This window comes from Sciurus vulgaris (assembly GCF_902686455.1).
Source record: "Sciurus vulgaris genome assembly, chromosome: 11".
Lineage (NCBI taxonomy): Eukaryota > Metazoa > Chordata > Mammalia > Rodentia > Sciuridae > Sciurus > Sciurus vulgaris.
Genome location: NC_136472.1, coordinates 11,232,105 through 11,239,663, shown reverse-complemented (window position 1 = coordinate 11,239,663; position 7,559 = coordinate 11,232,105). Strand labels below are relative to the sequence as shown.

The 7,559-nt window shown below is 49.2% G+C and overlaps 2 pseudogenes across 2 annotated transcripts; both read right to left on the bottom strand.

Annotated features, from left to right (window-relative positions):
• Positions 1-934: 934 nt before the first annotated feature.
• On the bottom strand, positions 935-2,286 carry LOC306639655 (alpha-internexin-like; annotated as a pseudogene). The gene has a single exon. The product of its transcript is annotated as an alpha-internexin-like (transcript).
• Positions 2,287-5,816: 3,530 nt separating this feature from the next.
• On the bottom strand, positions 5,817-7,087 carry LOC306638826 (ataxin-3-like; annotated as a pseudogene). Its single transcript, XR_013766795.1, has 2 exons — positions 6,670-7,087; positions 5,817-6,491 (listed from the first exon to the last, which is right to left on the bottom strand). The product of XR_013766795.1 is annotated as an ataxin-3-like (transcript).
• Positions 7,088-7,559: the final 472 nt, after the last annotated feature.

Sequence of the window (7,559 nt, the reverse complement as noted above, 5' to 3'; positions counted from 1 at the left end):
GATGGACCTTTATCTCTTTTTATTTATTTATATGAGGTGCTGAGAATCAAACTCAGTGCCTCACACGTGCAGGGCAAATGCTCTACCACTGAGCCACAATCCGAGCCCCTCATCACTGCCTGTTTTTTTTTTTTTTTAACCTACAGAAAGGACATGAAATGGGCAGGGGTTAAGTCATTACATGAATCAAAAAAATGGTTGACATGCATCTAATTTTATTGAGCAAAGAAACCTAAATAGGGTAAGTTTTTTGAGAAAAAGCTGTGCGTTTTAAAGGGAAGCATACTACACCAGACCCCCCCCCCCCACTCTTTTTCCTGGATGGGAGAAAAGGCTATGTGGAATTGAGGGGGGAGTAGGGAAGAAAGTGTCCTATCATTTGTGACTCAGTTCTATCAGAGTGGAACTTGGCAGTGAGCTTAGGTTTTAGGTACCTACAGTAAGATTATACATCTGGGTACTGGTTGGGCTAGTGAATATATATGGGGTTTGCTTTTAGCTCACAGCAAATGATGATGATCACAGAGTTAGCACCTTACTTTGTATTTCCTCTGCACCAGAATCATCTATCATTGTGAAGCCTGAGCTTTAGGTGAGAAAGCTGTATTTTTGGGTAAGTGCTCTGTGATTGCTCCAGGACTTCAGTTTACTCCAATCTAAGCACTAGCTTTCCTATTAGAGAGAGTATTCAACACCAAATAGAAGACTGAAGACTTGAAGACATTATGTAGTGCTGACAGGTGTTATGATTCAGAAATAGGCTGTTTAACAAGTCAAATACTTTTTTTTTTTTTTTTTTTTTTGCGGTGCTGGGGATTGAACCCAGGGCCTTGGGCTTCCGAGGTAAGCAAGCTACCAGCTGAGCTATGTCCTCAGCCCTCAAATACATATTATTCCATCTTTAGCATTAACTTCTTTTTTTAAGGCAACAGAATTATATATTTTGGCTTGAAATGGTTCCTTCTTCTACATTTGACTTTTCCGTTTTCTTAGTAGATATTATTGTTTCCTCCAATATTTCTTCAAAACTTCCCCCTATCTGGGAGGTTTTCTTAAAGAGGCCCTTAGAAGCCTCCTCCCCTCTTCCTCTTCGGAGGTTGTGGAACTGAGACTTCTAGGAGGAAGTAGATAACTTGGATTGGGAACTGGATTCAGCCCTGGAACATTTAAGCCACTGGAGCTAAATCGTGTCTCCACTTCCAGCACTTTCCTGTAAGCTGCTACCTCAATGTCTAGGGCCATTTTGAATGGAGCTGTCCTGTATTCCCGTAGGTGGCGTGCCATCTCCCTCTTGGTGTTCCTCAGCTCATTCTGCACCTGCCCAGTGCTATCCTGGCAGCCGGTCACCTCCGCACTCTGCCTCTCCAAGGCTTCAAGGGCCCCGCGCAGGCCCCCCGATCTCGGCAGGTGCGTGCCTGTGGCTGGCGCCGGCTCTGGGTCTCCTCGCTGCTGGCTCGGATGGCCTCGGTGCTGCGCGCCGCCTGCTCGTTCAGGCTGGCGAACCTGGACTGGTACCACTCCTCGGCTGACTGCAGGTTCTCAGCGGCCAAGGGCTCAAACTGGGCGCGGATCTCCCTCGGCCTGGTTTGGCCACAGCCCGATCCACCTCGGCCGCGACCGGCGACGATGCCCGCAGCGCGGCCGGCAGTTGAGCTACCTCTTCGTCGTGCACCTGGCGCACCAAGGCCAGTTCGTCTAGCAGCGACTCCACCTTCTTCTCCAGGTCCAGGCGGGTCAGAGTGGCGCCGTCCACGTCGCGCTACCGTGCCTTCAGGACGCCCTCGGCGCCTCGGAGCTCCAGCTCTCCTCTTCGCAGCGCGCCCACCAGCCGGGTACCCCCTGGTCGGGCGGGTCTGCGCACGCGCCGAGCTTGCCCTCCAGCTGCGCGCAGGTTGCGCAGGACCGGCTCGCAGAGGCCAGCGCGGCCTCGAGCGTGCGCTCCTCCACAAACACCGCGTGGCGGTCGTGGAGGCCCTGCGGCTGCTCCTTGTTGGCGGGTGAGCGTGTACTCAAGCGCACCGCCGCCTGGCTCAGGTCCAGCCCGTCGGACGCCGCAGCCGGCGGTAGGCCAGGCCCCAGCCAAGCGATAAGGCTAAGGAGGCCACGTTGCAGGGACAGTGACTGCGAGCGGGATGCGGGGAAAAGGCTTGGTGTCCCGAGGGCCTTGGGTAGGGAGGAGGTGGAGCTGCATCGCGACGAAGCCGGGTGTGGGATCAGGGCCCGAGAGCGGCTGCGGCTAGAGCCACTGAGGACGTGAGGGGTGCACGCGGCAGACCGGGCCTCCATAACCTGTTTCAGGGAGTTGATTTTTTGTTCATGGCTTATGATAAGGGTCCAGTTTTCTTTTGCCAGTGGATACTGTAAGAGCAGAGTGGGGTGACCTGATCAGACCGTGGTAACGGGAAGACAGACCACTGTGTATCAAAAAGAAAAGCCTCTGGCTTGCTGGGCTGAAGAAGGCCCGGGTGGCCTCCATAGGGCCTGCTTTTATAACTGGGGTGGAGGAGAGTAAGCTTGAGGACTCCGTGTCCTCCTGGGATTGGCTGGGGACCTTTGTCAGCACCTGATTGGTTGCTTCTCTGGGCATGCGCAGGAGCTGCTTGATACCCTGCCCCATCCAGCCGCCCTGAACCACCCTAACAGATACCACTTTCCACATCACCATTTATTGAAGAGACTGCCTTTTTCCCATTGGGCCTCTTTGGTGCTCTTGTAGAAAAATAGCCCTTTGTATATGCTTGGGTTTATGTCTGGGCTTTCTATTCTGTTTCATTGGTAAATACGACTCTTTCTAGGCCAGGACCATACTGTTTTGGTGCCTATAGTTTTGTAATATGATTTGAAATTAGAAAGTGTGACCATTTTTTTCCTCAAGATGATGATGATGATGATGATTTTTATTTTTTTTGCTATCTAGGGATCTTTTGTGGTCCATACAAGTTTTTAAGAGTTGTTTTTTCTATTTCTGAGAAGAATGTAATTGAAATTGCTTTGAATCTGTTTGGTGGTTTTGTTTCTTTCTTTTCTTTCTCTCTCTCTTTCTTTCTTTCTTTTTGTGGCGGGTGACGCCTGCGGTCATGCCACAAAGACCAAGCTAAGACCAAGCTAAGATGGTGGCTGGCACAGCGCCAGTGGGCATGTAGTTTTTCTCTCGCTGTAAACAGGAAGATGAGCACGCTGGCTGTCCCTGTCAGACCATGCCTAAGCTACCAATAGTAATATTCCAAGACTTACTTCCCCTTGGTTACGTTTCTTATTGGTTTGTTAACTGTATATAAGTGAGTGTTCTTCTTGTAATAAAGGTCCTTTCCGTCCAAGCAAGTAGAGTGTGGTGCGTGTTTCACTTTGTGTCCCGCTGGTCAGCGACATTTGGTGGCCCATATGGGGATGTTGATCTTCAGATGCACCTTCAGGTTCCCCACCTGGTTGAACTTCTTGTTGCAGTGAGGGCACTTGTGCTCCTTGTCAGTGTCCTGGGTCTCCAGGTGGCGCATCTTGGACGTGGGGTCGGAGAAGTGGCCACCGTAGTCGCACTGGTAGGGCTTCTCCCCGCTGTGCACCAGCTGGTGCCGCTTGAGGTTGCCGCAGGTGGTGAAGAGCTTGCAGTCCTGCAGTGGCAGCGCGCCTCGCCCGAGTGCAGCTTCTTGTGCAGGTTCAGCAGGCTGATGAGCCGGTAGCTCTTGCCACACTCCTCGCAGCTGTAGGGCTTCAAGGGGCTGTCTGTCTTCTCCTGGGCCTTGCACGCGGCGGGGCCAGAGAAGGCCTTGCTGCACTCCCGGCACGAGAATGGCTTCTCGCCCATGTGGATGTGGATGTGCCGCTTGAAGTTCCCCATGTGCGTGAACTCCTTTCCGCAGTCCTCGCACTTGTGGATGACGCAGCCGTAGGCCTTGGACTCGATGCAGTCCCCATAGGTGCCGGACACAGGTGGGCCTCTGAGCTGAGCGCCTGCCCAGCCCCTGCCACCCTCCCTTGGCTCCCACAACTTTTGAGGCAGGGAGCGCGCTTGCAGCCTCACTCGGCTCACTTCCCCAGCCGGCACGCAGAGGCCACCTGCTTCCCTCGCCCCGCAACGCCCCGCATGACTAGCATGTGAGCGTGGGTGGGCACCACAACCATGGCCTCGCCACACGCCTGGTGGTGGCGGCCGCCACAGCCGCTCCTGCTATATCTGCTGCTGCTGCTGCTGCTGCTGCCACTACCGGTGGCCCCCTGGACGCTGGGTCAGCCTCCCTCCCTGGCCCACCTAGCGCTCCTGTCCAGCATACCACCGGCTTGGCCGCCCCAGGAGCCTGCGCCCCTTGGCCCCAACTACACTGCCCCCACACCAGGCACCATGGGGACGCTTCGGCTGGGCCCCCGAGTGGGGAGCACGGGTACTGTGGGTGACCACTGGCCAGAGAGTGGTGCTGGGCCCCACATAGAGAACATCGTCTTTTGTTGGGTCAGGAGGACTTTTCAGCAGTGGACTCCGGAGGGCATGGTGGTTTGGACCTCCGGAGTGAGCCAGGTGTTTTTGGGGGCTCCGGGAGGCCTCTCTCCCCTGGTTGAAGCGACGACTGTTGAGGGGGGGCGGGTCTTCGGGTGGAGCGGACTTCACCATTTTGCCTGTTGGGCACTCGTCTGGGATTGCAGGGGCTCTGGCATCTCGGGGCAGCGCCTTGAGCTTGGAGTGGCTTCACTTTCCATCAGGGTCAGAAGGAAGAACAGCTCCTTCTTAAATGGAGAGCAGAATACCCCAGGTCTCCCTGGGGAAGGTGAAGGGGCTCCCAGAAGAAGTGACTGTTTGCACCCAAGTGACTGGCACTTCAGATTCAAGCTGGTCTTCCCTTGCTGCTTCAGAGCCAGGAGAATCAGCACCACAAGGATAAGGTAAGTAAAAGACAGTTTTGCTAGCATAATTAGCTGGAAGTTTTCCCTATTTGAGAAAACAGTGGCCTTAAGGTTTAACAGAAGGCTGTCCTGAGAGACAGCGAAAAAGGTTTAACGGAAGGCTCCCCTAGTGAGGGAACTTAACAGAAGGTTGTCCCAAGAGACAGCAAAGGACATCCTATAGTAAATGAATGTGTTTAAAGTGTTAGTTGTGTTAGTATTTTTATTGCTTTTGTTTGCTTGGTTACTGTTTGTTGTTACAAATTAAAACAGATAATGGTCCTGGATATATGTCCCAGGCCTTTAAACAATTTTGTTCCACCTTTGGTATTCAACATGTCACAGGAATTCACTATACTCCTACTGGACAAAGAATTGTTGAGTGTGCACATTTAACACTTAAAAACATGTTTTATAAACAAAAAGGGGGAATAGGGGCATCATATAGATCCCCAAAAGACAAATTATCTGTTGCCTTGTTCATTTTAAATTTTTTAAATCTTGATTCTGAGGGCTGCTGGATGTCAGTCAAGAACCCCACCTGTGGTCATTGATCAAGGACATTCCTTCACCTTTTCTCCTAATTTTCTTACTTATAAAAATGAGACTCTCCAGGGATATAACTTTACTAAACAAAACCCCCACAATTTATCACTCCAGATCCTTTTGATGTTTGGCTCCTCTGCAATTCATTTGGAGTGTGCAGATATTTCAGCCTTATCTATGATTCTAGGAGGAGTTCTAAAGAATTGTACGTATATACAAAATATGTCTGCTACCTTTGAATCTATAGTCCAAGTACAAAATTGTACTAAGGAAAATGCCTTCCCTCCTACACCTGTATGTGTCAGGCCTCCCTTCATGTTCCTTGTATCCAATGCTACTACTAATGGTAGCCACCTTGCTTGTCCAGAAAGTTCTTGTTTTCTTACAGAATGTTGGAATGCAGTGCTGGAGATCGAACCCAGGGCCTTGTGCATGCAAGGCAAGCATTCTACCAACTGAGCTATCTCCCCAGCCCTCAAATTATTTTTAACAGTCTCTAAAGACATGGTCACAGCTGCCTGAAACATGTCTTTTTCACTCATGGAATTGCCTAGATTACTCCCAAGTACTCCTGAGCTTGTGGCTGACCTTTCACATGAATGTGAAACTTGTCCTAGTGGATCTACTTGCTGCTGGTTTTGCTGCTGTTGCTCTTCCACAGCTCTTCTGAAGTAAGATATGTACCCAATGTCTGGGGAATATCTAGATATGCTACCTTACTTACTGAGTTGAATAGCCCTGCAAGATCTGCTTCTTCATCCTCCAGGTCAATTTCCTGGCAACTTAGTGCCAGAACGCTCTGCAAATCCTCCTCATCTTCATCTAACATTCCCAATCCAGCATTTGCTTCTAAAACTAGTTCCAGGTCTCTTCTAAGGACTCTTTGTTCTTTTCATTGTGCTAATTCTTCTCCAGTAAGTTTTGGTCAATGCATCTGTTGGACCAATGCATCTACAGATGCTGGTCAGCTTCACAATTTGGTAGATCACCTTTAACAACAAATACAAAATAACCTTCCTGTTGTAATTGAGTCAAGAAAAGTGCAAGGTATGTATCCAATATTAATTATGGACCTGAAAGAAATCACAGGGAGACATGAGCCAGAGCCAAAGCCAAACGCCGCAGCAGTTCTGTTTTATTTTAAAAATGTACACACTTATATAGGGCCGGGAAGAGGCTGATTGGTTGGGGCATGAAATGATTGGGTGAGCCTTGTTGCTGGGGTGTCAAGCGCCGATTACCTTATAGGACCCGTCAAGAGAGAATTCAAGTTAAACCACTGTTTTCCTAATTTTTTAACTGTAAACCAGTGTTCTTTATAATTGCTTATAAATGATTTTTCATTAATAGGATCAATTCAGAACCTCTGATACTCTGAACTGTTGAACAGGATTAGTTCTAAACCCCAAACTTTCAAGGCATTGCTTATAACCTGAAAAGAAAAAAAGCCACTGTCATCCATATTTCCAGAAGGCTGCTGTAAAAATATGCCATAGTCTTCACTAGTAACTCCTCCTTCTGCCATTCTCATCCTTTCTTCTTCATCCAGCTGATGTGCAATGGAGGATAATTCCACAGGGCTAAAATATTCTCCTAGTGACAGATTATTCAGGCAACGCTGAGCACAAAGCGAGCCTTCTTGTTTTTCATGGAAGATGGACTCCATGTTTATTTGGATCCAATGCCCCCATGCTGAACCACCCCCCCTCCTGCTCTGCCCCCAACCTCATCCCTCTGTCCACCCCACCCGGCCCCACTCCCCTCAAAGTTCACTTTTATAGTAGAACATTTTGTGACCTTTTTCATCTACTCAGGCAACATTAAATATTTTCTTTCCAATATCCATTGGACATGGTGAATTCCCCCTATATAACCCTCATGTCTATTATTTATCTTTCACTGGTTATAGCATTTGTAAAGACAAGGAACTTGTTCTGTGTGTTACTCTGTCCCTGAATAGTCTCAATATGTTCTTTGAATGAAAAACCAGGAAATTAAATTGTTACATCAATTGAGTTATTCTTTTACCATGACTTTACTTGGAACTCAAAATCACTGAAAGCAGTGGTTATATTGGCACTGAACTAGAACTTCTGTTACTAAATGAGTCAGTTACTGCATTACTGTCTCTGCTCCACATC